The sequence below is a fragment of the Dermacentor silvarum genome, chromosome 10 (genome assembly GCF_013339745.2).
Source record: "Dermacentor silvarum isolate Dsil-2018 chromosome 10, BIME_Dsil_1.4, whole genome shotgun sequence".
Taxonomy (NCBI): Eukaryota; Metazoa; Arthropoda; class Arachnida; order Ixodida; family Ixodidae; genus Dermacentor; species Dermacentor silvarum.
This window is the reverse complement of record NC_051163.1, coordinates 106,879,086-106,905,828: the sequence shown is the minus strand read 5'-3', so window position 1 is coordinate 106,905,828 and position 26,743 is coordinate 106,879,086. Positions and strand designations below refer to the sequence as shown.

Sequence of the window (26,743 nt, the reverse complement as noted above, 5' to 3'; positions counted from 1 at the left end):
TTCGCAACAAGATCTTGCAGCACGCGCTTGACCAATGTTTCTTATCTAATAATTCTAACATTCGGAGTCGTCATGGGCCAAAGGTTATCAAAACAGGAAGTAAGGGGCAGTTGCTTAATTTGTATAAGCCTCCGTATAGAAATATTATGTTGTACATGAAGTTGCTCGGAGCTGGAAAGCGAACGCGAGCGCTTAAAGTGCAACACCTTACTGTGCGTGCATTCACTCTGCAAAAGACCGTCTGCTACCTTGAAGCATAGTAGGCGGCGACACGATCGAGGAGGAAATGCGAAAGAGAGGAGAAACGAGGAGGAGCAGAGTTTCGCTACTTTACGAAGTGTCAGGGATTTTACGAGGGAGCGTGAACGAGATGGGAAATGAAGAGGAGCGGAGGAGTGAAAAGCACCGTGGTCGTTATTTTACGAAGCTTGAGTGGTTTTAAGATCTACGCCCAGTAATCGGCTCTTTCAGCATCAAATACAGCTCTCTAAGGCTATGCTCTTGCTAGCTACATGCGACGGAAACGATTACAAGAGCGAAAAAGACGTCATATATTTTTGGATTTATTTAGGCGTGTAGCAAGCCAATTCAATCCGGCGCACGGGTTTGCCACTGCACTAATGGCGGTGCAGGCAGCGCAGTGTAAACAAAACGTAGCTATTGCCATGCTTGATAGAAGGTAAGTTAATTCGCTTGTCTGTTTCCTTTGATTTTATTTGTAGTGCAGCGAAACTATAGAATCCGCTCGCTGTGCAAGCTAGAACGGTCAGTTTGGTCTGCGATTGGATTACCTGCTAAGGAAGCACTGCTAGACGAGTTGCCGCGAAACTGCTTGCAGTGGTGGGGCCGCATGTTGTACAGATTCATTTTCTCTGATTCAATTCATTCCTTGTAATCCGTTCTGCAACGTGACCGTTCTCGACGGTAGCGGGAACACGACTTATTGCGAAACCATTTTCGGAGAACTGTAGGAATCGTTACAAAACAATGCCTCCGCGCTACTCTGTCTGCCCGGAGAGGCGTCTCCGCGAGCTGGCACTTTGTACACATGTCCGAGATTGCGCTATGTCAATACTCTTGGAACGTTTGTAGACGATGCTGGACACCCATGCGAACGCTTCGATGAACCAGTGCTACTAGCGTAGCTTCGTGCGCTCTATGCAACCCCAGCGTCCTGCTTCGACGAGAGGCCAGTAATTCGCGCTGCTGAGCTAATGCCGTTCCTGTCAATGCGCTCTTAAGTTACCAGGCTCCAACCATAGTCATAAATGCTTGTTATGGTGTCAAATGACTCGAAACAAAATAACGTAAGGACATTTCACAAAAGAGGCCGCTAACTCACGCGCAAACTTACGGCCACTCTATTGCCAATGTATCAAGATTACATGAATGGGTGCACTCTTGATTCAACGTGCCGAAGCGTGGATCATGGACTACGCTGACCGCACACAAATGTTTGAAGCTGAACGTTTCGGGACGATCCACAGAGGAAGCAAGTAACTAGCAATTATGCATCATTGCTATAAGCTGTTACAAAGTATTGAACATCTACTTTACAAGTGTTGTGCACGGTCAAGAACAAATCTATCGCAACTGAGCATACCCGCGATCAATCAGGCAGAAATTAAACAATCAGGTAGTGACCTCACTGAGGACAGTTACAGTTAATTAGTCAAAAACATGACAAACCGCTGCTTCAAAGTGAGTGTAAAATAATGACTGACTACCGAAAGACACTGGTCCTCATTTAATTCAGAAGCGCGGGAAGTTTGGACAGCTGGGAATACCATCTCTAGCCCTGCTTCTCGTAAAGCACCGTATACGCTGCTCACATTGTTTGGACACGGCGTAATGAGCTCTGAAAGCACTTACATCTCCTCTGAAGCTGTGGTCAAAGCTTTGTGTCGTCCACCCAGTCACCATCTACCTTATCCGCACCGAAACAACGCTTTGCTGAGCCACACGGTCATCATGCTCATGCATTGTAAACAAGAAGGTAACAGAGGCAGCTGATGCAAGCATTGGACGTGTCACCATGTGATCAAACATGGCGGCACCCATGGGATCACCATGAAAAGGGTCTATAATGTTATGTAGTGATCTTTTTATTATAAGTGGTTGAGTACTAGTGACAGATTTGTAATGAGGAGTCACTGCGTCATCGTGCTAGTACTTGAATATCCCGGTGGAGCCTCAAATTGTGTCTTGGATTTACCTCAATTTCTCAATTACTAAAGCTCTGTTCTTGATAATACTGATGTCTTAGACGTCCCCGAGCATTAAGGCTGAACCACACGTACACCTGCTGGCACGCGGAAGCTCATGCTCATGCACTTTGTATTTGGCGTGCCTCGTGAGGAATGGTGATTTGAACCTACAAGAATCGCGTGAGTGCAAACCAACTTGGCTCATTATTTTCGCTAGGCAGCCAGAGCACCAATAATTCTCTGGAGAAGATATCTGTGCTCGTGCCGCGCTTCAATATGTACGAGGTCTGTTAGAAAAATATCTGACCTTATTTTTTTTTTGCGAACACCTGATGGATATGAAACAAGCACGCTTGCATCGGCCGACCTTGAACCTTCATGCGCATGCGCGAATTTTTTCCCGCCTTCCGATAGTGCAAGTCGCTGGGACGCAGCGTTTGAGGGAGGTAGTGCGCAGTGCTCTTGTTGGTTTTTTATGGCAAGGAAAATGACGGAGCGACTGGAGCAGCGCTACTGCATCAAATTTTGCCAGAAACTGGGCGACAGCCAAGTGGAAACCATTCGGAAGATTCAGACGCTTTCGGTGACGATGCTATGAGCAGGACACAGATTAAGGAGTGCTACAACCGTTTTAAAGATGGCGGCACATCGATGAAGAGTGAGCCACGCTACGGTCGGCCATCAACATGCCGAAATGACCAGGTCATTGCCGAAGTGAATGCTGTGGTGATGGGGGATCGTCGTGTGACTGTCCGAGAAATTGCGGAAGAGGTGGGCATCAGCACTTTTTGTGCACATTCTATTATGACCGAAGATTTGTCCATGAAGAGAGTTGCGACAAAATTTGTGCCGAAGCTGCTCACGGTGGTGCAAAAGCAACTTCGTGTTGGAGTCTCACAGGACATGCTGGATTCCACAAACAGTGACCCCAACTTCATGAACACCAAATCACTGGTGACGAGTCTTGTGTGTATGGGTACGACCCGGAAACCATATCCCAGTTGTCACAGCGGAAGCTTTCCATGTCGCCAAGACCAAAGAAGGCCCGCCAAGTGCACAGCAATGTCAAAGTGATGCTGACTGCTTTCTTTGCCTCCCGCGGTGTGGTACACCATGAGTACACACCACAGGGTCAAACAATCACCAAAGAGTACTGCAGGGATGTCCTCCATCACCTACATGATGCTGTGCAGTGCGAGACCGGAGTTGGGGTCAACAGGAAATTGGCGCATTCATCACGATAATGCTCCTGCACATTCCTCGCACTTGATTCAGACTTTTTTGATGCAAAACCAGACTCCTGTTGTTCAACAGGCCCCTTACTCTCCTGATATGGCCCTCTGCGACTTCTGGCTGTTTCCCAAAATCAAGAGGCCATTGAAAGGAGCGCAATTTCAGACAAGAGAGGACATTGTGGCTGCAATGACAGCTGAGCTAAACTCCATTCAAGAAGAGGCCTTTTCGGAATGCTTCCAGCAATGGCAGCACCGCTGGGGGAAGTGTGTGGAATCCCAAGACTAGTTCGAATTGTGTTTAGGTTTCCAACGTTCCAGTTATGCCAGCTTTTTTTAGGCCAAAGGTTGGATACTTTTCTAAAAGACCTCTTATGATCTGGGATGCACCATCTGCGCATGCATGAAGTAAATGGGTGCAAGCTTTCGTGCGCCGGCACATGTATGTATGGTTTGGCCTTTAGTCTCGCTTAAAACAAAAATCAAAATGAGCTAATGACAGAAATTGAATGCAAATAAGCAGACCTATTTAATGCAGTTTGTGTCATTTTGTCACATAGTTCACAGAGCTTGGTTTGACGGGGGCGTCCGGTACATGGATGCAAAAACACCTCTACCAGATGTCACGCTATTGTGATGGTGAAAAATCCAAATGTGGCACAATAGCAAGTCACAAAACAAACTCTTTATTGGCCGAACCTGTGCCCACAAAGACAAGTTACACTTGGGCAGAATGATAGTGACAAGCCCATCTGTTGATCGTTGAAATCTAATTTGCGGGTCAAGCCTACCAGCTATGTATACATGACTCTGTATACATACAGAACATGTAACTCTGTATACATGTTCTACCGTGATTGCTGGCCTTTACATGCCTTCGGCATAGTACAACACTATTCACGTCACACATGCAATCTGATTACAGGGTTCAGCGACAACACAAACAACAGATAGAATTGACAATAATGGAGGATGTTCTAATATATGCAGGTGCACCTTACGCCGAGTGACAACTTTAACAGTTGTGAGCAAGTGAAAGGGTGGTCACCAAAACGTGACAAGCAAGTATGCGTGCCAATATTTTTACGATACTGTGCAATGCTGCTTGTGATCATGGAGTCTTGTTTTTTTTTTCTTTTTGTTTTTTTTTGAGCTCACGCTGCTGCTTGCAGATGTGGTGTTTTTCTCCAGTGCCTGACAGAGCGGTTTGCGTGTTTTTGAACTCGCAACTTTCTTTTGTGTCACTGGGAAAACAATTGTGAGTTCGGAAGTATGGAAGCTGCCTCATTTTTGTGACCCTATTAAACCGTCCATGTAAATAGCAACAACTTGATTTGGCCAAGTTGGTCCATCTTGCGTTCATGTCGATCACCATCTTGAGTTCTCTGTGTAAAGAATTGATGGCCCCATTGCTGCCAGCGTGTCGTACGATAGCAGGACTGCTCGTACTGCACAGGCTGTGGATATATTGCACTGGTACTAGGGGTGGTCTCTCTCTAGCCAAAGTGCGCCATCGCGTGCATTCTTGCCCCAGAAAACGGTTAGAAACTTACAGCGGAAAGTGCGTGATTTACCCTAAGAATGCTAATCGTATTAAAAAGCCGATGCACAGCAAAGGTGCGACTGGCTGCGCGATGCCAGCATTGCCAGCATCGCATCTACAAGCTGGAAAGAAAGAAAAAAAAAAGCATGGTGCTGGGCTGCATTCATTGGCTGCATTTTGTGGCATGTGCCATAGGCCTTGGAGTAACTACAAAGTTTGATGCATTCTGCCCCCTCTCCCTGCTCATCAAGAGGCTGCATTCAACGGGTCAAACAATTTGTTGTGATTGAACGGAGTAAGGCACTATTTTATTATAAGTGAGGCACTATTATTATAAGTGGTCGGCTCTATTTTTGTTTTCTTACAAAAGCTTTTGGGCGTTGAGGAAATGTCATAGTAGCCACAAGTGCATTCTAAATGAAATCTACTGTCTTGGGTAGAAGGAGGAACAAGGTCACAAGTGAGCTTTTTCTACGCTTTTTTTCTTTGGGCAGTGGAGCGGTGATTGCTTTAGTGACTCACCTGTTGACTTGAAGGGCAAGAATAGGTTGCCCGAAAGGCTTCAGTGACAAGTTGTCTACCTCTGATACGGTGCCAGCTGAGTTTTGTTTTTTCAACCCATTGGTGGCGTTTTGTCTGCATATGTGTAGAACCGTGAACTGTTTTCTTCCCAAAATATATCTGTTAGGTGAGTGCTTGTCTTTGAAAGTGGAGCTTTATGGCACTGTCAGTAAACAAAATTTTATCCATCTTTGTGGTGCAGCCACAGTGATAGAAATTGATTACATTTTGTTTATTGACGATGCATAAAGCTTCTCTTTCGGCTTTGTTCTTTTCACTGCTCCCCCTTTCCGAGTTTTTGTGCGAGTGGATGCATTTGCTTTTTTTTCTTTTCTCTCATCCTTTGACCTCTTGTTGTAGATTAAATGTGTAGAAGCATGCGAAACCTTTTGCCCTGCTAAGTTCCCCATCCATCTTTGAAATTTCTCTCACCTGTGCATACGTATTTTCACTACTGGTTGATATTACGGTTTCCTTGTGATACATTCTTAGAATACACAAATGGCTGTGTGAATAAATTGTGATGGCAGTGTGTGTTCAAGAGACTATTGCTCGTGGGATAGCAGTCCGGCTTAATGCAGCACCAACATTCTTAGCAGTTTAGCTCACAGCACAGAAACGCAAACCATATCTTTTTGTTCACTACTGTAGGTTGAGTTAAATTCATGAAAAAGTGGCACCTTGTCTTATACTGTAGCAGTATTTGGCACAATGTAAATGGTCTTATTCAATTGCTTCAGTTGTACACTAAGAAAGTGTAGCTATTTTTGTTGTTGCCATTGCAAACTTCGCAACGCTCTGCAAACCTGCATTACTGCTACGGGTGGGTGCAAAATTAGCAGGTCATATGTGACTAGTGGCCGTCCCTAGACAAGAATCCTGACAGTTCATATGCGGCTATTGCCTGTGATAGTAAATGAGTGTATTGACCAAATAAAGTACGCTCTGTTGGTAATTGAAATTAATTGCTTTTTTCAATTTTATTCACCTCAAAGCCAGGGGTCGACCTATATTCTGCATCGGCCTATGTTCCAGTTCTTAAAGTACACTTAAATGCTTGGAGTAGGTCAATAAATCGACACTGCTGTTGATATAGCTAGAATGTGCACCATCCCGGAAGTGCAATAGTTCTCTTTCTCTTCGTGTGCACAGGTGCAGAATGGCCTTGAAGCCGGCTCCTTTGTGGATTGGCAAGCCCTTGGTGGGGTGTGGTCCAGACATTGGCTGCTTCCATCATACCTGGTCTTTTTTCTTCTGACCAGCTCATCGCTGCAGCAGCTCATTACAAATCAGTGGGAGCATGCAGTTCATTCATTCATACTGGTGTCCGCTGTGGTAACTCTGGCTACAGTGTTGTTGCGCTGCTGTGCACGAGTGTGCGGGTTCAATCTCAGCCGTGGCATCTGCATTCTGATGGGGCAGAATGTGAAAGTGCTTGGGTACCATGCATTGGGTGCCTGTTAAAGAAACCCAGGTGGTCAAAATTGAACGGGTCCTGGTACTAATGCATGCCTCATAACTTATCGTGCAGTTTCAGAATCTAAAAGGAGACTTAAGCGAAGCACTTAATTAACTTAGACTGATAAAGTGTGTCTTGAAACTCTATTCTCGTTAATTGCATGATAATAAGTTGAAAGTTGAAGAGAACATAAGATCGGAGTACCATTTCCTGAATTTTACGCCGAAGCCCCAATGGCAGTAAGGCAATGTGATGTCACGAATTTGAAAACATTTTGTTCGTATTTGGATGCTGTTGGCTCGGTAAAAGTTCCCAAAGCTTGCCATGTTCAATCTTTCTTTGTTCAAAACACAATGTAGCCCATTTTTATCGATAAGCAATTAAATAGGTCCTAGTAGGTGCCGTCAAAATATTTGGTGCCGAAATTTGAAGGCGGCATCACCACCTATGTTTCCTGTTTCATCCTTTTTTGGTTTACCAAGCATATTCTCACGGTAACATAATGTTAGCATGAAATTACGAGAGGACACCAAAGCATAACCAGCTTTTCACATTTAGCAGTGATTGCCAATTCCCTATCTGGCTTTTGAAATGGGTTGTCAGTGTAACTTGTCCCAATGATTACTTTATTGCTATGGTAATCTTATCCACAGCTTGCAGGCAGATGGGGGCAAAACATCCACTTTTGCTGTTGGCATAAAGATTGGGCTTCAGGGGACCCTTAAAAAAAGTTGTGCGAAACTGGTTTTAAACAAAATATACCGTATTTACTTGAGGAATTTGTGCACCCTTAGGGGGACAGGGTAAGCGAAAATTCTGACAAAAATGTATTTTTGTTCTTTTCTAAATATGAAAGTGAATTGTTTTCTAAATCCTTTCCAGTTTCACACTTCATCCTAAAATGGGTCAAAGAATGTCTAAAAAAGTGTTGGCAGAGTGAAAAATGTGTGATTGATGTTATTGTTTACTTTGAACTCAGTTTTTCCAAAACAAGATTTTACGTTATGTCGGTACCATTATTTTCAGTATGACAAAAGGTAGCACAATTTTTTCTGCGCAAACTGAATGGTTGTATGTCATTATACTGTGCCAAAATTAAAGCTGTAGAATAAATAGTTCTTGTTTGATAAGAAAATGTACAAAAATTTGTTTAAAATTAGGTATGGGCAAAAAAAAATGTTAATAATTTGCTTTTTTGGATAATAAAATACTTTTGGTACAGTAGATAGAAGACAAAGTACAAACGCCTAGCCGATATCTCTATTCCACTATGTGCCCAAAAATACATGTGAAGTGTTAAATTAACACCCTGGTTTTTGAAAAAAATCTGACAGAATCCATTCACGATGAATGTTGACGTGTCTGCGATTAGTGTTGAAGCAATGTATTAATGCACCGTATTGCAACTGCTGAAACACATTGTGTATGAGGCGTGTATATAGCCGGGAGGCTCTCTCACTCCTCAGAACACGCTGCATCATTGAGCGCCACCGCAGCAAAGTCCCAGTGCGGCATGTGTGCAGACAAAATTTATTATTTATGACACAAGTTTGACTCCGCCCACCACCGGTGAAATTTAAATATCTTTTTCCATGAAGACCCGCACATACACAGTGGCACAAGTTGGCGTCAAAAGGGCTCATTGAAGGGCGGCATGTCCCCAGCTACATATAGCCAGCACAAGTAAGCGTAAAAGACATATTGAAAAGTAGCACTTGTGTTGGGACAATACCCAGTGACCCAATTTCACAAAGAGGTTCATTGAACTGTGGCACACATCTAGTTTCACATGTGCAGGGATCCAAGTTAGGATGAACGGAGTTCATGGAAGAGCTGTAGTTAAGCATTGACACATACCCAGTACCACACGTTGGCATGAAGCAGATTAACTGATAAGCGGCACGTACACAGTGTCACATACCCGTGACCCAAGTTGGCCCAACGATTAGCTTCAAACCTGGTTCCCTTATCACAGCAGCCCAGTGCTCTAACCATTAGACCATGGACTACGAGGGACCCAAGTTGGTGGTAAGACGGTTAGAGACACTGACAGAGAGGCATAAAGCCCCTGAAAAGTGCATGACATTCCCTAGGAATGCTTATCATATTAAAAGCTTTTCATTGCATAATTTGCGCACCCTGTCCTGCCCGCAGCAGGCTGTCGATGCGCGTGCACAAGGCAGGGTTGGGGAGATCGGCACCGCTTCAATGTTGCCCGCAATCGCTATGCCAGTGCTGCAGTTGCTGTAGATGACAAGCGACCGGGGAAGGGTCGCTTGTCAAAGTGAAGTCACGCAGAAAAAACAAGCTGGGGGGTGCGCATTCTTTTTTAGTTAGCACTGTTTTCTGTACTGGAGGGCACGAGGGCACAGAACTTCTCTGCGTGGACAAATCATCAGCAGTGGCGGTGGAGCAGCCTGTGCAACCATTGTTGATTACCGTGTGGTGTGTTCTCTAGGATCAGTCGTGCTTTAATCGACCCAACTTCAACGACTGCTCTTTTGATGGGGTAAAATACCTCCGCAGCCAAGTTTAAACTTTATGTAATGCAGTTCGCCGAGGAAAACGGGAGCAGTGCTGCTGCCAAGAAGTTAGAATCAATGAGAGCTGTATGTGCTACTGGTGAGAACAGAAGGCTCAGCTCACCGATGCAATACTGGAAAGAAAAGCATTTTGGGAACAAAAGCAAGGAAAGTTTCTTGCTGTTGAATAGGACCTCGTCAAATATTTTCTGAAAAATAGATCTTCTGGTCTCGCTGTGTCATGCAAGTTTCTGCAATTTCAGACAATTGTGCACGAAAAAGGCATCCCTGCTGCAACATTCAAAGCAAGCAGAGGGTGGGTGACATGCTTCATGAGAAGTGGTCGCCTGTTTTTGAAACGAAGGACTGCCCTCCGTCACTTACTTGATTGGACTGCATGAGGTTGACAACTTCGTAATGGTACAGGTCGGGAAAGTCGATGAAATACTACTGACATTTGCCATGCCACCTAGCACCATAATGTGAAATGCGCTTCGTCTGTCTCCGTAAAAACAGTAGGCTGTAAAAAACAGTGTTGCACTGTAATGCTTGGGGTGACTACTGATGAGTGTAAACTCCCGCCCTTTGCCATTTGCAAGAAAGAGATGTTGCCGAAGATAACTATTCAAGGGCGCATTCACGTCCATGTTCACGAAAATGGACGGATAAATGCACGTGACTAGATTGACATTCTCTGGGAAAGACGACCAGGTGCCATGCTGCGACTGCCATCGCTGTTGGCTGATTTTCAGCTTCAAGGGCCATGTTGTCAACAGTGTGAAAGAAAAGCTGTGAGACATAACGACAAGCTTGGCTGTTATTCTGGGTGGCCTAACATCAGTCCGGCAGTGCATGGATGTTTCGTTGAGCAAGCCTCGTAAGGACTATGTGCGTAAACTGTATGTGGAATTGATAGGCCAGCAAAGAACATGGCCTCATTCCCACAGGGAGGGTAAAGAGAGCTCCTCTGGACACAAACTTCCACATCGGACGGAGACAAGCCCGAGCGCAGGCACTCGCGAGAAAGTATGGAAACCACCCCAATGTTTTGTACGTAGACGTGGCCAGCACCGCAAGAAGCACCGCATTCGTCACCAGCATAGTCAACAATCACGGGACAGAAATAAATGCGTCGTCGGTTTCCAGAGTGAGCGCTGTGGAGGCAGAGGAACTAGCGATAGCGTTAGCCATCGACGACGAGACCGCACAGGGATTGCGTGATAGTTCTGACGGACTCTCAGACGGCATGCAGAAATTATTCCAGAGCCAAAATTTCCAGAGCTGCACATCGCATTCTGAATGGAGCACACCAGCTGCCACCATACATACAAATCGTGTGGACTCTGGGGCATGAGTCCTTACGCGGCAATCAGCAGGCGCACGCCTACGCCCGAGCGCATGCACACCAGGAGCCGCGAGATAACCGCGCCGAGCAGTTCCAACCAGAGCCCATACCATTAACCTACACGCACATCCTACAACACTATCGCCTTTCATGAAGAACACTACCCCCACCGCATAATGCTCTGATGCGAAAGGAAGCCGTAATATGGCGAAAACTCCAAACAAACACATATCCACATTTGAGTCTTTACCACGCCATACACCCTGCGCTCTATTCCTATAAATGTCCACACTGCGATCAATGTGCAATGCTTTACCACATGGTATGGGCTTGCGCAAACACACCACAGCTAACACCCATAACACACCCCACCATACGGCAATGGGAGGCAGCGCTGTCCAGCTCCGACTCGACAGACCAGCTCAACCTGGTCAACCGAGCGAGAAGGGCAGCTAAGGCCAGCTGGACTCCTGGACTGAGGGGACCACCCACTGCAGAGCGGAGGAGCTACCTACGCTCGCGTGCTCTTTTGATTAAAGTTTATTCTCTCTCTCTCTCTAGAAATAGTCTGTGACTGGATACTACCATTGGGGGCATGGTATTGCACTACATTGTAATCCACAGCTTCGACAAGATGGGGCTGTTGAATGCGCTTGACTGAACGGAGGACAACACCATTTGGTATGACTGTGGCAAGAGCGGCAGCGACAATGACGGCTCAGAGTTGGGGTTTCTTTGGCAGACTAGACAGACAGAGGCTCTGTGAAATAAAGACCCTTAAATTGGGGTGTGATACCTACTAGACACTTCTAAGTACGTCCCGCACTTACCTGCCACTGTATTATTACAACCAGAATACGGCTAAAATTTTTAAGCTCGGTTTATTGGTGCTTATCATCAATCGCTGCTTTCAAACCACCTGAGCACAGCTGCCTAAGCAGAAAACGTAGTAAAGTTCTGGCTTACCAAATTAGCAGTTTTTTTTTGCACTAGGTCTATGGGAAACCAACCAAATGCTTAAAATTGTACCTCATATCTGAAAATTTGGGTTAAGCAAGCTTGTCCTAAGGGGAATGTACTGCGATGTTGGTTGTACATGCTGTTCCTTGTTTTAGAGAGAAGAGTACTGGCAGAAAATCGGTATGAAACAGAACAAAACTGACCCGAAACTCGTGTCATTTTCAGAATTTGTTTCAAGTGGATTCGTCTTGCAACTGCACTGAATACAATTTGTAAATTCCAATATGTGCTGTTAAGTAATTAGGTAAATACCTAATCAGGTGAAACTTTCTTATTTGATTATGCATTTCGATTACTCATGCAAGTAATGCCTCCTTCTTTGAGTAATTCAACTCCAGGATGAATTGTCCTATCTGCCACAGGTGATTAAAAAAAAAAGTTAGTTTAAAAGAGGAGTTGTAGCTGTACTGCAATAAGGCTGCCTAAGTATAGGTTTTTTAATACAGTAGAACCGTGTTCATACGTTCTGTTAAAACATAATAACTGAGAAAACGTACGACACGAAACTCTGGCAAATTCAGTTGCAGTTGAAATCTATGTAATACGAAGCATTGCGTGATGGTTGTAGCACGAGGCGTCGATCAGCGAGCTGTTGGGGTCCGAGGGACCTGTGACTTGTGTTGTTGCTTTTGCAGCTTCGACATGCCTGCCTTAGCGCTTCTTCGAATTCAGGCTGGGTCAGCAGCTTTTTCGGGCGGGCATTTGGCAGAAAATTTTTATGTGCCCGCTCTGTGAGAATTGTGTCATGAGACATCGATGTGCATTTAGCTGGTGAGACCCGAGCGACCCAAGACACTTTCTTGTTTTCCTATTGCGTAGTGTTTTAAACTGAAACGAAAGCGAGCTGGTAGGCGACACCGGCATAAAGTGCTGCCAGAGCAAAACATGGCGCTCATTTCAAGCCGCCCGCAGCAGGGAATGGCAGCGTGTTTGGGTTATTGCCTATTAAAGGCGTGCAGTACGCTTCTAATGACACTACGCCACATGCACTGTGAAAAGGATAGGTGAAGATGTTTATCACGATGGGGTTGGCGGCGAGAGCTGTGAATGCTACATGCGACAACCTCCAAGGGGATTGCCTAGTATCGGAAGAGGAAACTGAGTGCATGCTGGCATTTTCACGTGACACAGGCAGGCGAGTAGTACAGAGAAGCTGCTCTGGCGGGCGCCTACTGCTCGATTATGCGTGCCTCACACCTTTTATTGTTCACATGGGATTAGTATGATACGATTGCAGTTTGGTGATGTATTGAACGTTAGTGTTGAAAGGTCGCATTTTCCCAGAATGTAATAACTAGTAAAAAAGAAGCTTAACTGGTTGGGTCATTTTCTGTGTTTGAAATCGCGAACGTTGGCACCAGTAATCATATTAAAAGGGATCATATCAACGAGAGTGCTGTATTTGGTGGCCAATCAATAAGTTGTGTCCAGTCTATTTTCACTGCAGCCTTCCCCTGCTGGAAGGCCATCATCGATTATGAAACAATTTAATAAGTTGTGCCTTGTCATGACGCTGCTGTGGTTGAATAAGTGGATTATGTTTTGTAGTCTGTACGGTTTAAAGTTCCAGAGGAAGTGATCACTTTAGTATAACCATACTGTAAGAAAGGGGCACTAAAGTGAAATGTTAGGTTGACTTAGACTTGCAGCTCACATTTATGGAATAGCAAATAAACCAGTCTCATTGTCAGTGGAGGCTTAGATTGACAGAAAGGACAAAAAATGAGAAAGATGAGTTTTGATGCCATTTTAGATTTACCACACCAGCATCCTTTGACATGATGGATTTTAACTGCATCTACCCAACACTAGTTACCGTATTTACTCGAATGTAATGTGACAACAAGATTCGGCTTTCCTGGCATACGAAATAAAAAAAAAAGCGAGAATGTAATGCGAGAGGAACGGTAAAAGAAAGGGTACCTTTATTCAAGAAATTGCAATTCAGAAATGAGGTGGAGACAGCTTTCCTTGTGCGGTATTCTCCGGTGATCATGTTTGAAGATAGTTTGAGTTTGACTTTTGGAAAATTTCGCATGCTTTTGCACTGAAAGTGTTCCCGACAAGTGTTTCTGGTGCTGTCCCAAGCTCACTGTGAGTCCCAAGAGAGCTATCGACCGTATACTTCGAGGGGTTCGGTGCTGCGGCAAGCAGAATCTCGTAAAAGCGAAACTGTCTCCTAAAGTGTTCGTTCAAGAATGAAGTCATCTGCGCCATCGAGCTCACTTGAGATTAAGTACTTCTTAAACGACCGCACAACCATTTCATTTGGGGACAGTGCCAGGCCACTTCTAGTTACACAGAGACCTTCCAACCGGCCTCGCATTTAAGAGGGCCTGCAGGTCCTGTCTTCCGGGATTTGTCGGCTCATAGACATTGTGGCAGCGAGCTACGGTGCAGTTTCCCAGATCCTCGGTCATCATAAGTGCTGGCCTCTCAAAGTGATGGTTAAAAAAACGTATAGGAGGTGTCAGTCGTTCCTACAAGTTAGTCAGAATTGATAATATATAATGCACTTTTCACTTCACATGGTACGGGCTCTTCGTGTGGGGTATGGGTACCTGGGACTAAACAAAAATCACTCGTACTTCAAGAATGCATTGCGCTCTATTGCAAGCGTCAAATTTAATACTCATACTTCACCTTTATTTCACAAATTTAAACTGTAAGATTGGATAGTATGTGCAAATATGTTTTGACACTTGCTCATAAAACTGAAATTACCAAAGCGAATGAAAACCTCACACGTATAGCATGTCTAGAGCGAAGTGCCTGGTCCTGATTCACTGGGAACAGTGAGTACTGGAACATTCCCTGGTGCCGAATAAACTATTGTTTTCAGATGCTAAATTTCAAATACTAAATTCCGCACACACTAAATGAATTGAATGTTGAATCGGAGTGATTGTGCCTTCTTTCGTGAAATGACGTGTTTAATATGTTGTCTTGATAGTATTGTTGAAAATGCATTGTTCTGTATGAGCTAATGCCAGCAAAAATTTTCAGTTGTATATTTTGTATTTCTTGTAGCTTACTTTCAATGGATAAATGGACTTTTATGTGTATTGTAACATGCATTGTATTTTGTAACATGTAGTACATTTTTTAATGCTGAGACTTTGCCACCTTGTTTCGCCGGGAGTAGGGGCCAGTCAAGCTGTGTTTCAAATCGCAGCTTTTTCCTGCCTGCCACGCCACAGTTTTTTTTCTGTACATATTGGTGTCAGAGAAATGTAAAATGATTGTGGTGAAAATAAACTCAAACTCAAAAGTGATTGTATTGGGGCCTCCTGTCAAGGGCATATGATAGGAATGATTATATCACAGAGAACAAGTTAAAATGAAATACACAAGAAATGAAAGAAAGAAAAAAGAACAAGGTAAAAAAATACAAGTATGCAAACATCTGCAAAAGTACATCACACATGAACTATACGCACATAACAAGTCATGCGTTGATGCAATGATCACGGATACAGTAACGTAAACGTAACATTTTGCTGATATTGGCTAGTAAAGAATATATATGCTCATGATGAATATTGGATATAACAAATAATTTTGTACAGGATGTAACTTTGTTATAACGAGTTTTCGCTGTAGTATCTCCTTGCTAGTCATATAACGACATTAATGGCGGTGTCTTATTAGCAGGGATGGGCAAATATTCGGTATTGTCGAATATTTGATTGAATAATTCTATATTTGTTATTTGCTTCAATTCGAATTCAGGTATTCGATATTTTCGAATTCGGCGCTTCCGAATAGGCAGCCAAAAGGCACTGACTGCCGGTACACATCTCGGAGGCTATGCTTCACGTCATGGCTGCCACACATCAACTGTAAATTTTGAAGGCTATACGTTTTTGCATTAGAGAGCCGGATAGATAGATAAACTTTAATCCAAAGATAGTTTTGTCTTGCCCCAATGGGACATCGCTAATGGTCGGGGCCCCTAGTCCAGGGCTCCGCTGGCTCTTGCCATCTTCTCTGCTCTCTGGATCAGAGAGCCGGAAATGTGCGACGCAAAAGAGCAGAAACGGCGCTAGCGTACAACTGAAACGAAGCGGCGGACGCCGCATCGCCACAGTCAGCAGCGGAAATCGTTCGTGATTGACAGCAACGACGGAACGCTTCGTGGCTATTTGTGCCTTTATTGTGTTTACCGCCGCGTATAACAATGCGTTGGCTGCGGGATTTCATAGTCGCCATCCATGATAGCGTCGATAGCTGCCGCAGTTTCTTCTGCAGCGGTTGCGGCAAAAATTAGTTTCGTTTTGTCTCAATACGCATGTCGGCCGCGCGCCTAAAAAGCTGCGTAGTGGCCACCCATGATCGCATAGATAGCGACCGCGATTTCGTCTGCAGTTGCACGGAACGGTAGTTTCGTTCTGACTCGGTGCGTGCGTCGGCCGCGTACGGCAAAAACGCGCGCAAAAACAAAAACGCGCGTCATGCCGCGAGCGGCAAGTTACCGCGTGTCAGCGCCTTACCGCGAAGTCCACCGTGGCAACCGCGTCTCGCCGCGCGGCAGCGCGATATGATCTCGCCTATGCTCTCGGAACGCGGAATCACCGTGAGCGAAAAGGGTACGATCGGACAGTGTCCAGAAATCCCTCCATAGAACTGTGAGAGACGATCGTTGATTGATAACCCGGCGCGGAGCGGCGGAGGTCTGGTTGCCATGGCTCCGTGACGTCACCCTCGTTGCTTTTGATTGGTTCTTCATCTCGCGGCACTTGCACGGCATGACGCGTTATTGCTCACAACATGATGCGCGCGCTTTTGTGCTAGCGTAGCACCGCAAAGTCACAGCTCATAATCGTGTCGATAGCGGCCGCGGTTGTGACAAACAGTGGTTTCGGTTTGACCCGGTGCAAAGCTGTCGAGGATGAAGAGTACTGGCTACATCTAAAGTCCCTATATGAGAAAAGTACCGCCATCCTTTGACCAAAGCCACTTCTCTCTCTCCTGTATCTCCAATTGGACGATGATAGCGTGCACTTTCACTTCTTTATATTTCGCTTTTTCCGCCTCAGAGCCATGTTGAATGTTACTCTGCGCAGCCACAGTTGCCGCTAGGCAGCGGCGGCGCATGCCCGGCTTGAAAGCTTCAACGTGGACTTTCAAGGTGCGCCACTATTGACTTGCGTTCACAAGCAAAAAGTAAAGAAAAAAACGAGCGCTTTAGGAGAGGAGATGGCGGAGGAAAGAGTAGATGGCGGTACTTTTACGATATAGGGAATTTAGCTACATCGCAATAGATGTGCGATCTGTTGGCGGTCTGCTTACTGGCGAAAAAATAATCGGGATGTGCGCGCGGTAGTGCAAAGCATGTCGCAAATGATGGCGCGCGCCGCGGCTGTGCTGCGAAGGAAGTCGCAAGGCCTCGATTGCCGCTGCAAGAGCTAGTCAGTCATGAGATGACGAGAATTGCAGCTTCTGCACTACTTTTGTGAAATATAGCAAAAGGATTTGCTCATCCATTGCACTAAAAAAATGTTGCTGTCGTAGTAAGCATTTGCTTATTGTTTTTCTGAATGCCCTGATAATTTGGCATTCGGTTAATTCGGACATTTTTTTTCAGTCCCGTGAAATTCGAATTAACTAGGTTTTACTGTAATATGTAATATATACTATTCAAACTATTCGATTCGAAATTATTCGACCAAATCACTATTCGCCCATCCCTACTCATAAGATTAAGTATCATTCCACCCATGTGCTTGTTTAGAAGGAAAGTAACAGGCTGCACTTTCACAGGGCCGCCTTGAAGAAGTATTTTTGTTCTGCAAAGCAAAGAGAGAAGCAAACCACAGTAACGGAAGCTTGAAGAGGAAGACACTTAAATGCTAGTGTGGTACATTCTTTCAAGAGTGTCTCGGGGCGTTTGAAGTGAAACAGCATTTAGACGGAGGTGCACCTCCATTTGCTGTCAGTGCTTTGCTTTTCACATTAGGGGATTTTATTGTAAAATTCTGGACCTTCAGACCTTGTTTATGATTGTCGTAAAGACTTCAGTGATTTTATGATTTTTCCTTTCTGGCCATTTCAAAGCAAAATTGAGTTTGAAACATAATGCGAATACAGTCATTGAATGATTTTTCAGAGCTTGATTTTTCAGGCTTACTCGGTTAGTTCGACCTAGCTATTCTCGCTCACTCATAGAAGCAGTGTACAATGGCAGCCTAAATTCTGGCTACTGCTGCATCAATATTTCATGAAAGAACTTGCATAAACATCTGTTTTTCTGTGGTGCAGCTCATTTTTGCCGCAGCTATAAAGCAGAGTTCCTAAAAAAAGGAAAGTCTGGAAATCTTTAGTACACATTTAACATTTTTACTAGTCCAACAGTATTTGCTATTTTTCAGCTTTGTGTTTTTCAAGTTTTATGGTTGGCAAATCTTTAAAATTACTAACAGTTTTCCTACTTTTTCATTGCCAGCTTGTGACAGTGAACCTGCCTCTTTCAGAATTTTAGCAGCCAGTTGCTAAACAGCACTTGGTATTGTAGAAAAACAGCTGAGAATGTTGTGCAGCAAATGGCATGGGCTGGTTCTGGAAGATAATCTGTTTTGTTTTCAGCCTAACTGTTTTGTAGGTGTTGTGTGTCATTAATGCTCAGTATTTTGAGCTCAAATGTACATTACTGCCTTTATCTTCATGTTGCTTCATTGTAATTGGCTGATCGGGTGGGTTAAAACACACATTGCCGAAAGGTAGTGAACTGTGCATGTTTTTTTTTAGCAGTGCCATGCCCAAAGTCTTGCCTGCTGCAAAATTTTTGGATGTTGGGTGATCATCTCTCAAGTTTGTAAATTTTCGCAAGAGAGGAGGACGGAAACATGAAGTTGAAAAGATAGAATGAGTAGGAAAAGGGATTAAAAAAAAGAGAAGCTAAAGATACAAATAGAATTAAAAAAAAAAACCTTCAAATATGATACACACGAGAAATTACAGGAAGGTGTTAAGAAATGTAATATGCAGTGATGGGGAGTACATTGTTCCTTGGACAGCCGTGTTATTCTCAGTGTTGTTTAAATAATGGTGGTTTTGATTGGTTTTTACTGCTCATTGGCTCAAGTTGCAACAGTTTGAGGCTTGCTGAAGTTTTACATTCAGCCTCTTTCTGTAGCAGTCAGAGACTAGAAATGGAAGTGTGTCAGTCCTACTTTATAGTAAACACAGTCTCAAGGTGTGCACATGCAGGATTCCTGCCAAAAGGCTGCATAAGATACCATGCTAGTAACAAAAGTTGCGTCAGCTATGTGACCAGAACTCTAGTGAATCTCTGTTGCACTTCTAGCAACGAAGCATGGTAATGAATAATACTGCCGCTGTGTGGAATTTCAGTGCAAATGCTCGATTTCTTCATAATGTCTTTTCTTGTTGCTGATTGAAACTGTCATCTACTAACTAGATTTTGTCTCTAAGGGTCTAACATTCTATGTGCTTTGTTTGAACTTCTAATTGCTAGTATGGCAGAGATTGTGTGCTATGCTGTGATGTAATTAACCATTGACCCTTTTTTTTTCAGGAGCTGCATGGCATATGCTTGGGTCACAAGTTTCCATACTAATTTATTTGGTCACTGTTGCTCAATTTTGTCATTTTAAATGCGCAAGTATGAATGAGCAATTGCGTTTTACAGAGCTTGGGATTAACCATAGTGCTTGTGTACGATTTCATGTGTATATTTGCATCTCCATGTTTGTTTATTGTAGCACTTTGTAATAATATAGACTTCAGGGTAGTTAATGAAAACTAGTGTATAAATCGTCGCTACTGCGAAGTTTTAGTGTTGCAAGCTTTGAGCTGTCGTCAAGTCACTTCTGTATTTGTGGTAGCACTGTATGGATTGTGTGCCTGTGTTTAATGAAGGTCCCCATGAGAAGGGCTTTTGCAAAAAGTGAATCTTTCCTGAAGATCTCTCACAGAAGGGTAGATGTGTTGCCATCTATTGCAGCTATGTTTGGGGTTGCAACCATGGTGTGAGGTAAACAGGAGTGCCAACTTTCTTATCACCTGCCGTGGTTGGTCAGTGGCTGTCGTTGCGCTGGTGAGCATGCAGATTTGACTCCCATCCATGGCGGCTGCATTTTGATGGTGGCAGAATACAAAAACGCTTATCTACTGTGCTTTAAGTACTTAATAAAGAACCCCAGGTGATCAAAACTAATCGATACCCCACCCCCCCACTTCAGCATCCCTCATTCTACTGTGCACTTTTGTCTCTCTAATGTTCAGCTCTCCTATGTTGCAACTGAGTTGGCACTACATTAATGCCATGGTAATTGCAACCTAGAGTGGCTGCGGCAAGCACACCCTAAGCATAATTTGCATACCTGCACCAGCCTACTTCCTCTGCTAATTTTCTCTCCCCTGATGTGTATGCATGGCTGTAACTGTGCAGCATTGGCTTGCTGCCATTTCTCTTCTGCATTTCTGTGCTTGTTCTGTGGGACAAGAACCCAGGCTGCTTTTGAGTCTGCCACCTACAAACGTGCACGTTTGTGCAGCATGCTGTCGCATGTTTATTTTTTTAAATCTGCATTTTGCTATCATTTCCCCCTTTTTTGCAGGGGTGGGGGCTTAGGTAGGTGCCGCTTTAGCAGCCGCTGACTAATGAATAATGACACGTTAATAGGAATTTGTTTTGTACGCTTCCCTATTTCGAACTCTGTATCGGCTGTTGGGATCTTGTTTCAGTGGAGGTTCAGCGCTGGTTTTCATGTGGTTCGCATTGCCATCAGTTAGTGACGAACGGAGCAACGCTTGTACTCCTCCGTAGTACCTAGGCACAGTCCCCAGATTTCTATCTCGCTTAAAAAAATAGTTCTGCATGCATTTATTGGGGCTACACTCGCATGCGACAGCCACAGCAACTGCAGGAACAGAGGAAGCCAATGTATGATGACATCCCCACTATTGAACAGGTTCGTTCAAACAAGCATCATAGTAAAAGTTTCAGGGTGCAGTATTTTAATGCAATAGCATTATAGATAGCTGCAATGCAGTGATTTGACTCACTTAAAAAATAGTTCTGCATGCATTTCTTCGGGCTACACTCGCATGCGACAGCCACAGCAACTGCAGGAACAGAGGAAGCCAATGTATAATGACATCCCCACTATTGAACAGGTTCGTTCAAACAAGCATCAGAGTAAAGTTTCAGGGTGCAGTATTTAATGCAATAGCATTATAGATAGCTGTAATGCAGTGATTTGGGCTTATTGGTATGACATCGTGAGGCTTATAGCGCAGGAAAAAGACAAGGACGAAGGAAGATGTGACACACACAGGCGCTAACTTGCAACAATATTTATTTCGAGAAAAGGACCCACACAAAGATACAACTTTTTTGCGTACATCATATATAGTTATCCATGTTAATGTTATACATGTTAATGAAGGTAACCGCCCGACGTGTGCTCCAGCATACAGAGACTGCTCCATCGTGGGAAGAGCACGAGGAACATTAACTCGTGAAATTATCGAAGCAGAAATGATTGATAGGCTCGGGGATAACTGTTTTTCACAACCATCTATTGCCCTTTCCCGCAAAGAGTTAGCTTACCTGCGTAATGGTGTGTAAGGTATTTTTGTAAACGGCGCATGTATGATGATGTATGCGAAAAAGTTGTATATATGTGTGGGTCCTTTTCTCGAAATAAATATTGTTGCAAGTTAGCACCTGTGTGTGTCACCTCTTCCTTCGTCCTTGTCCTTTTCATGCGCTATAAGCCTCACGATTATAGATAGACCTCACACACTTTGTTAGTACTTGTCTGATGAAAAATGTGTGCCGATCCTGAATGCTGTGCAGTCTAACACAGCATCTCCAAGCACTTGCAGTCGCGAAGGAATAATGCAGGAGACTGGCACAGGACACATGCACCATACGGTTGAAAGAGCAACATAATTGTGAGAAAAACTTTCGGGCAATTGTGGCTTAATAATCAGAGCATTGGAGTGCTGCGTTAGAACACAGGTTCGATCCCACCATCAGATATGCATTTGCCAGAGATGAGAGGTACATAAATGTAACTTTGTTAAATGAGTGTGTGCAAGGTCACCTGTTACGCATGCATGCCCAGCTATTGAGATGTCACAATCTATGTTCGATATCACATACTTGGAGAGTGAGTGGGGCTATGTGCTGACCTAATTCTTTTATTTTCAGTATGCCTTAACTCATTTGCTGCTAGCTGTCATTTTGCGTGTCATGGTCTCATCAGGGCGAGACTCAAAATCCTCAACAGCAGGGAGTTTAGAATAACGTACCCAAGCATCTTTGTGTATCCAAAGCACCAAGCCTTGCTTCCGTTCGTTTCTATATTTTTTTTTCAAATATTTTCTGGCAGCTGGCAGTTTGGTCCCTTAACTGGGTGTATAATACCTAAAACTCCCTAGTGGCCTTTAAGGCAATGTTGTACACTGTACTGGGGACTAAACTTGGTGGTAATTCGTAAGCTTGCTCAAGCTCCCTGCCATCCTAGCACAGGCGCTAGGAGCAACGTTTTGATGCATTGCACAGGCCTAGGGAGAGCATTGAGAGGAGCTTCTGCCACTTCGTCCGCTGTGGTGCTGGCATTGCAACGACATTCTGCTCACTTTTTCTGTTTCATGTGTATTAGGAGCTCATTTGCAATTATTAAAAAGCCACTAAAAAACATCAATAAGTATAGTTTGACAGAGTTTTCTTCAAACTTATTTGCATTTCTTTGAGACAAAAAAAAGGAACAGCTTGTTATTAGCAGAGAAATAGAAAAACAAGCTTTTCTGAAGTGTTGCACAAAAATTGTGGCATCAGTGACATAAGAGCGACATTGTGCATCTTGCCGCATTTTTATGCATTTTGTCGTTCCTGTGCCAGCTGAGTTTCTGAAAGCTGGCTAGCTATATATATATTTTTTGCCTACCTTTGAGACCTTGTATGCTCCGTGTTGCCAGACTGTTACATGAACGGATACTAAAAGTAAAAATGAGACATCCGCCCAAACGTAGCAATGCTACAAGGAAACCCATACGGGTTCCTCGAAAGAAAAAGCCTCGCAGTTGAAGAAAATTTGTCACTGATCCGGTACTCGAACCCAGACCACACCTTTCCAGCGCAGCCGCTCTTACCATCTGACTAATCAGGCGGCTAGCAGATGGCAGGGCAAAGTCCAAAATTTGTCAACAACTTGAAGCAAGGCAAGTGTATGACATAATAGTTCCGCGAGAATCGTCTAGGTTGAGAGAAGTAATTAAAGGGAAAATGGGACATCCACCCAAATGCGGATGTCTCACTTTCTCTTTATACTTCTCTCTACCTAGCGGTTTTCGTGGAACTATTACGTCATGAAAGGACACTGTTGAAATCCACGATATAATAGGTGCAAGTGTAAGAATTTCGAGGTAGCTTATGTTTTGTTTTGCCTTTGTTCCTGCTTTCCAGGCTTCTGCTCATTGGAGACTGACTACTCATTACAATATTTACGTTGCTAGCTCAACTTCATGTTTCTTTTTATTTTAAAACATTGACCAGCAAGGTTGTAGTGACACAGCTGTATGGCAGTAATGATCAAATTTATTTTCTCATCAAGTTACCCTGTGCACCAGCAGATGGTAAAGCAGAATGAGTGCCCACTGTGCTCTTTGGACCTGTGCAATTCATCTACTGTCCTCTCACTGACGTGTGCATCCACCATATCACTGTCATTGCAGTTGTCCTTCACTTGTTTACAGCTGAAAAGATGGGCATGATGCACGCATTTCTAAGTGTAGCAGTAGTAGTAGTAGAAAACTTTATTTGGTGTTTTGTAACAAAGTCCCAGAGGGTAGAGCCCACAGTCCAGGGCCTCATTTGCTGCTGTGATCCGGCTGGCGCGGTCGATCAGGTATCGCTAGTCATCGAAGGCTGTGCTGGAAAGAGCGGCTTGCCACTGGATGGGGAGGCGTTGGGTATTCTAGGTAGGCCGAGTGGTTTGGAGCATTCCCACGTAGAATGGTAGAGGTTTGGGTGTCCACCACAGAAAGGACATTTGTCGTGGTACTGGCTAGGGTAAAAAGTGGGGCGGAGAGCAAGGCTGGAGCCATTTGACATTGCCAGTGTTGTGAAAGCACACACTGTTCGTTCTTGATGTAGCTGCTGCTGAGTGAAGGTAGTAATTCAGCATGGCATTATGATTCACATCTTTTGAGCAGAGTGAGTGCTCCTTTTGTTCACAAGAAGGAATTGTGAAAATTTGTGTTTTACTTGCATTTATTTTGTCTTCCCAGGGGCTGCTGCTCTGTGCGGGATCAACTGCCATTGTATAAAGTCTTCTCCTGAATTATGACAAAGTGTATCTCTCATGTTCCTGTAATATACAGGGTGTTCACAATTAAGCTGTACGGAAGTTTTAGGAATCGCCTGTGGCAGGTAGCATAATTGTTATAATTAAGCTGGGTTATTCGATGATTCGGACATTAGTTAGTAGCAGGGAAATCAAAACATTCAAATATTCAACAAAAGTTGCAATTACGAATTGTAGCCGGTGAGCCTGCAAGACACATTCACTTGAAATGAAGTTCCAGGATGACACCAGTTTCAAAATGTGCTGTCAAACTCGCCGTAAAATGCACTGTTGTTCCACTTACTTTTTTACCAAACTGGCTGTTTTATCATTAAAGCACAAAAGTAACTGGAATGCCCATGTAGTTCATCCCACATTTTGGGAAATAATGTCTCAAAACTGTTTTCATCCTGGAAATTCTTTCAAGTGGATCCATCTTGCAAACTCACCAACTACAATTCGTAAATTGCAATATGTGTTGTAAAGTAATTGACTAGAAGTTCATTAGACAATTTTTGTTAATCAGTTGAAAATGTGTTTTAATTTCTCGTGCTACTAATGTCCGCCTGTTTGAAATTCCCAGCTCAACATCCGAATTATGCTACCTGCCACAGGCGATATTTAAAATTCCGTAAAACTTTAAAACTGAACATCCAGTCTACGAAATGTGAAAGTGAAGAGCATTTTTACTGATATGTGAAAAGTTTTGCATTTCAACTTTTATTTTTCTTAACCATGTTTTTTTCTGAATGCTTGATGGCTCTTGTAATGGTATGACAACAGAAAATTATTGCCCCATCCTTCAATTTTTTGTTGATAGAAACTGTTTTTTTATACTGCCACATGTAGAGTGCTGTTTTTCTTCTTGCTTGTACTGTATGACGGTGCTTTGTATTGATTTTAATTGGTGATAGATTAAGAGCTATTTCAATAATGACTGCATTGCAGCATAACTTTTTTCTTCAGGAATCCTAACACCTGTTTTCTGGTCCTTAACATTATACCATATAATTTCTTTGCTCGGGAATCTCAATCTTTGGTCATTCACCTTGTGTGCATAGTTTCATCTCCTTTGAAACAATTTGTGATATCTTGGATAATGCTACTCTCATCTAATTACACCAGAGTTTCTTGTTGTGTACTTTATTGCGGTGATGTTCTGTAAGATATATATTCTAAGTACTTCCTATTGTTACTTCAATGTATTATGTGCTAGCATAGTGAACTTCATTTACTGGCATCCTTTGGGCCGATTACACTTGCACTTTAGCATGAGCAAAGTAGTGATAAGTAAAATTAACTAGATTGAAATATCTCCTAACCTGTTATCCTCTGCAGTTCAAGGAATTCGCTGATTAGGAGCTTTACTTTTTATACTATGCACAGCCTGGTGGTGTCTCCATGGATCAAAGCTGAATTTATGAGTTCACTTAACATCCCTGTCACCTGGGTGGACTTTATGCCATTTATATTGAAAGATGTTTCCATTTAATAACAAAAACAACATTCACGGTTGAAGTAGTAGAGAAATGATTAAAATTTGTTTCAGAACATAATGTGTACTCTTATGAAAAATTGCCATCCTAAGTGCTTATTGTGTTGGAAAACGAAGGTGCTAGCAGTTTACTTAGTCAGGGACAGCATTTTTGCAGCTTCATTATGCTTAGACATGGCAGATACTTCAGTTTGCAGTTAGCTTGAGCCATGGGTTTACCAGTATGGATGATTTCACGACAATTTAGTAACAATAATCTTAAATTGACATGTTTACAGCATAACTAAAAGTAATTGCAATGCATGATGCATATTAACACACTTTGTACCTAATTAGGGATATTTTAATGCCTTTTTTGACAGTCATTGCTGATTTAGCATATTGGATGTTTTTGCTACTGTAGCACTGCATGAAACCTAACAGAAGTGTGTCAATTATTTTTTTAAAGACCTAGTAATGAGCGGAACTCTTTGCTGCATGCAGTCTAGCTTACTAGGTTGACATATCTGTGTATACAATTTTGAACCATCTTTTATAGACAAAGGTAATTTGGTTCACTGTACTTATTTGTGGCAACCCTGAGAGCTGCAGAAGGCCCGCAGTATTTTTTAGTTTACCTATAATGAATGCATACACTTAATGTGCAAACTTATTGTTCACAGCATCTGACGCAATGGCTGCAGCTTGGACCAGGCCCAGATGTCACTTGATGCACTTTCGAGGACGGCATGAGTGAGCACGGTGTCAGGAGGGATCCGAGCATACTCCTAGAGTTTGACTCTTATATGCATGGTGCAACAGAGCCACCCCAGGACCCACTGGCCCACCAGGAGGCGGCGAGAATGGGAGATAAGGTCTACAAGTGCGCACCTGCTCGCTCGAGTCATGCAGAAGGGGCACCGAAGATACAGGCTTACACCATTGGCGAAAGCCCTGTAAGTGCGCTTCCTGCCCTTACGTGACGGCCGATAGGTGGACCTGGTGACTCACGTGCGCACCCACACGGGCGAGAAGCCTTCATTGCAAGCAGTGCCCTTAC

General features: G+C 43.6%; 1 protein-coding gene and 1 long non-coding RNA gene across 2 annotated transcripts in view; both read left to right on the top strand.

Moving 5' to 3' along the window:
* Positions 1-26,743, top strand: part of LOC119466429 (uncharacterized) — a 217,391-nt gene that overhangs the window by 28,035 nt on the left and 162,613 nt on the right. The window lies entirely within an intron of this gene.
* Positions 612-9,285, top strand: LOC125940655 (uncharacterized). Its single transcript, XR_007463853.1, has 3 exons — positions 612-679; positions 4,430-4,504; positions 6,696-9,285. It is a non-coding gene; the product is annotated as an uncharacterized LOC125940655 (long non-coding RNA).